The 5,259-nt window shown below is 38.1% G+C and overlaps 1 long non-coding RNA gene across 3 annotated transcripts; it reads left to right on the top strand.

The window, feature by feature from the left end:
• Positions 1-926: 926 nt before the first annotated feature.
• On the top strand, positions 927-3,754 carry LOC126381702 (uncharacterized). 3 transcript variants are annotated; one of them, XR_007568933.1, is made up of 9 exons: positions 927-1,210; positions 1,297-1,431; positions 1,517-1,651; positions 1,736-1,870; positions 1,972-2,106; positions 2,685-2,811; positions 2,943-3,041; positions 3,159-3,298; positions 3,431-3,754. It is a non-coding gene; the product is annotated as an uncharacterized LOC126381702 (long non-coding RNA). The 3 variants fall into 3 exon arrangements; XR_007568932.1 differs by lacking the exon at positions 2,943-3,041 and having other exon boundaries at positions 929-1,210; positions 3,431-3,751; XR_007568934.1 differs by lacking the exons at positions 1,517-1,651; positions 2,943-3,041.
• The last annotated feature ends 1,505 nt before the right edge of the window (positions 3,755-5,259 follow it).

The raw sequence follows: 5,259 nt of genomic DNA, 5'->3' as shown, positions 1-5,259 counted from the left end.
ACCGAAAAAACACCTGCCTGTTCATTTATTACTTGTTTTATTAAACAGGAATTTGCATATCGATCGTTTTCAATTAACTTCGAACAGTTACAACTACACGTAAACTGAGCATGTAGTCTATCTACAGCAAGATCGTGACCGCTGACTGCAGCTCTCCTTCTCCCTCCATTTCACTCCCAACCGACATTTTCACCTTTGCTGATATGATTACTCCACAGGATACCTCCATCCCCTGCATACCTGGTCGCTAGATTCGGCTGGCACGTCATATCGGTTTGACAGCCAACTCACGTAACTATTGTTGATCGATCCACAGTCCACTGAAGTGCCTACGATGAAGGGAACAACATGGACAGTTCTACTCCGAATTACTCCAACCCATGCGATGTTCATCCATGCGACAACCCACCTGATCTGAGTGGAACTTAACTGAAGCAAGAGAGTGATGCCTAATTCCATCTGCCAACTAGCTCCACTTCTCTCCCGTGCACCAGTCGCACCCACACCGACGTGTTCATCTTGCCAGTTTTCCTCACACCCGTCCACTTGTCTCTTGAAGATTGGCGTCCACAACACCAACGGTTGGTTAGGTCATGCAAGCATTGTTACAATTGATAAAAACACATATTTTCATTTAGTGAATGTGATAACCTGTACTAATAATTTGGTCAACTTAGCGATGATAACTCAATGTAAGTATTAACAAACTCGGTACGTGTTTGTTATTGTCAATAATATCTTTAAATTATACAACTCGCTTATGTTTGACAATTACTGAGTAATTGCTTTGCTTATTGCATGCTAATTGCTGAAAATTGCTTTTTATTTTAAATTCCTTAGCTAAAAATTGCTTTTTCTTTCACATTTCTCTGCTTATTGAATGACTATTGCTAACTCATTAGATAGAACCTACTTCTCATATAAGTAGGTGGATGCGGCCTCGATTAGCGGGGGAACCACATGAAAAAAAGCGAGCTACTGGGTGTACCTCCTGGGTAGTTTGGAAATCACCTAAGATATATATGTATATATTTATAAATAAAAGTTAATATATATAAATTAACATTAATTTTTTTTAACAGGAAATGCACAATGCTAAAAACTGCGTAGGAGATTTTAATACAATAGTACTACCAAGCCTGATGTTGGCCGCTATTTCAATGAATGCAGCAGTGTCACAGCTAGCAATCAAAAGTAACAAGATATTGAGGTACGTTAAATGACGATCACGACCACTTTGGCAAATACGTATCGCTATAGACTAAGGAAAAAAAATAATATATATTTTATTTACAGGAAATGCAGATGGCAATAAACTGTGTAGGAGTTCATGATTGCAATAGAATAAAATCGACCAAGCCTGAAGTCAGCAGCCCCTTCAATGAATGCAGCAGTGTGACAGCCAGCAATCAAAAGTTACAAGATATCGAGGTACGTTTCATGACGACCACGACTATTTTGGCAAAAACGTATCGCTATAGACTAAGGAAAAAAAATTTATATATTTTATTTACAGGAAATGCAGATGGCAATAAACTGTGTAGGAGTTTATGATTGCAATAGAATAAAATCGACCAAGCCTGAAGTCAGCAGCCCCTTCAATGAATGCAGCAGTGTGACAGCCAACAATCAAAAGTTACAAGATATCGAGGTACGTTTCATGACGACCACGACTATTTTGGCAAAAGCGTATCGCTATCGACTAAGGAAAATAAATTATATATTTTATTTACAGGAAATGCAGAAGGCAAAAAACTGCGTAGGAGATCATTAATACAAAAGTATTATATAAACCAAACCTGATGTTGCCAGCTCCTTCAATGAATGCAGCAGTGTGACAGCCAGCAATCAAAAGTAACAAGATATCGAGGTACGTTACATGACGACCACAACTATTTTGGCAAAAACGTATTGCTATCGACTAAGGAAAATAAATTACATATAATATTTAATTATATATTTTATTTACAGGAAATGCAGAAGGCAAAAAACTGCATAGGAGATCATTAATACAATAGTATTATATAAACCAAGCCTGATGTTGGCCGCTCATTCAAAGAATGCAGCAGTGTGACAGCCAGCAATCAAAAGTAACAAGATGTCGAGGTACGTTACATGACGATCACGACCACTTTGACATAAACGTATCGCTATAGACTAAGGAAAAAAAATGTAATATACAGGGTGTTAGTGACATCGTAACGAAAACTTTGAGGGATGATGGAGACCATGATTATGAGATGATATCAAGTGGAATTTTCCGTCGCAAAAGTATGGAACAGAAAATAACTTAAAAAAAAACAAAAATTTTCATGAATTTTCCGACTGAAAATTCCACTTGATTTCAACTCAGAATTATGGTCTGAATCATCCTCCTCAGTATTTGTTACGGTGTCACTAACACCCTTACCTACTTGTATGGCTACAGTATGTACTTGTGCGGGGTGTAAGTGACATCGTACCGAATACAGAGGGGGATGATTCACCTGATTATTCTGAGTTAATATCAAGTGGAATTTTTCATCGCAAAAGTATAGAATTGAAAATAATTTAAAATAACTAAAAAAAAATCATGAATTTTGCGACGGAAAATTCCACTTGATATGAACTCAGAATCATGGTCTGAATCATCCCCATCAGTATTCGTTACAATGTCACTAACACCCTGTATATTTTATTCACAGGAAATGCAGAGTGCAATAAACTTTGTAGGAGATTATGATTGCAATAGAATAAAATCGACCAAGCCTGAAGTTCTTCAATGCACGCAGCAGTGTGACAGCCAGCAATCAAAAGTTACAAGATATCGAGGTACGTTACATGACGACCACGACTATTTTGGCAAAGACGTATCGCTATCGACCAAGGAAAAGAAATTATATATAATATTTAATTATATATAATATTTAATATGTATTTTATTTATGCAATAAACTTTGTAGGAGATTATGATTGCAATAAAATAAAATCGACCAAGCCTGAAGTTCTTCAATGCACGCAGCAGTGTGACAGCCAGCAATCAAAAGTTACAAGATATCGAGGTACGTTACATGACGACCACGACTATTTTGGCAAAGACGTATCGCTATCGACCAAGGAAAAGAAATTATATATAATATTTAATTATATATAATATTTAATATGTATTTTATTTATAGGAAATGCAGAAGGCAAAAAACTGCGTAGGAGATTATTAATACAATAGTATTATATCAACCAAGCCTGATGTCGGTAGCTTCTTCAATGAATGCAGCAGTGTGACAGCCAGCAATCAATAGTGATAGTGACAAGAATCTAGGTACGTTACATGACGACCACGACCACTTTGGCAAAAACGTATCGCTATCGACTAAGAAAAGGATATTATATCTATACGTTATTATAAATATACGTTATTATAAATAAATTAATATTATTTTATTTTTAACAGGAAATACAGAAGGCAAAGAAGCAGATGTCATCAAAGAAGATCTTTGTTCCTGCAATGTTTCCGCAGACGATACATCCAACAGAGCGAAGTGGAAGGAAAAGACTCGGAAAAAAGACCCCACCACCATATGGGAACAATGCAAGGGAGAGAGAGAGAATATAATTTTATATTTTTATTTTTTGATAACATAAAATAAACCAACAATATCCTACACATTTTTTTTATTTCTTTTTGTGTCTGTCTTAATAGTTATTACAAATCTGTGATGCGAAACAAACTATACGAAAACGTCAATCCACGTACAACGCCCGCGAAGCTGCTTTAGCAGCGAGCGCACTTAGCACCATCTAGTTATAATATATATAGCTACAAACCCACTGACTGACTCACTCACTGACTCACTGACAGGGTTGTTCTCCCAGAAGGAGCGTCGGGTGGTGAAAATGATGTATGGGGGGTGTGATCGGGACCTCCCGGTGAGTATGGGAAAACTTCCAGATCATGGAAAACTGCTCCGCATCAGGGAGACACCCTACGGCCTGGCAAAACTATCGCACCGGGGACAATTATTTTTTCACAGAACCTATTTAAATCTTGGTCAAATTCGATCGTGAGTGGAAAAAAATCAAAATGGCGGAAAAACAAGATGGCCGCCATACAAAATTTTGTTTTTTCAGAAAATGTCTCGGGAGCAAAAGCAATGTATGGGAGCGTAATCGGAAGGTCATGTTGAGTATGTAAATACTTCTTGATCTTCGGAAACTGCTCCGCATCAGGGAGACACCCTACAGCCTGGAAAAACTATCACACCTGGAACTATTTTTCCACAAGACCTATTTAAATCTTGGTCAAATTTTATACCCGGTCAAAAAAAACAAAATGGCGGAAAATCAAGATGGCTGCCATACAAATTTTTAGTTTTTCCTAAAAATGCCTCGGGGGTAAAAATGATGTAAAGGAATGTGATCGGAACGTCATGTCGAGTATGAAAATACGTCTGGGTTTTCGATAGCTGCTCCGCATCAGGGAGACACCCTACGACCTGGCAAAACTATCGCACCTGGAACTTTTTTGTTTTCACGAAACCTATTTAAATCTTGGTCAAATTTTATCGCCGGTGAAAAAAAAAAATCAAAATGGCGGAAAAACAAGATGGGCGCTGTACAAAATTTTGTTTTTCCAGAAAATGTTTCGGAAGTAAAAGTGATGTATAGGGGTGTGATCGGAACGTCATCTCGGAAAACTGCTCCGCATCAGGGAGACACCCTTCGGCCTGGCAAAACTATAGCAGCTAGAACTTTTTGATTTCACGAGACCTATTTTAGTCTTGGTCAAATTCTATCGCGGTAAAAAAATGGCGGGAAAACAAGACACGCGAGCAGCTTGCTGCGAGCGAACCACGCGACATCTAGTTATAATATATATAGCTACAAACCCACTGACTGACTCACTCACTGACTCACTGACAGGGTTGTTCTCCCAGAAGGAGCGTCGGGTGGTGAAAATGATGTATGGGGGGTGTGATCGGGACCTCCCGGTGAGTATGGGAAAACTTCCAGATCATGGAAAACTGCTCCGCATCAGGGAGACACCCTACAGTCTGGCGCAACTATTATACCTAGATCAATTATTTTTTCGCAAAACCTATTTAAATCTTGATCAAATTCTATCGTGGGTGAAAAAAAATCAAAATGGCGGAAAAACAAGATGGCCGCCATACAAAATTTCGTTTTTCCAGAAAATGTCTCGGGGGTAAAAAGTGTATATGGGATTGTAATCCAAGTGTCTTGTCGAGTACGGAAAATGTTCTCAATCTTCGAAAACTGCTC

This window comes from Pectinophora gossypiella, unplaced genomic scaffold (assembly GCF_024362695.1).
Source record: "Pectinophora gossypiella unplaced genomic scaffold, ilPecGoss1.1 Pgos_88, whole genome shotgun sequence".
NCBI lineage: Eukaryota > Metazoa > Arthropoda > Insecta > Lepidoptera > Gelechiidae > Pectinophora > Pectinophora gossypiella.
Note: the sequence above shows the minus strand (reverse complement) of the source record. Positions and strands in the feature narration are given on the sequence as shown.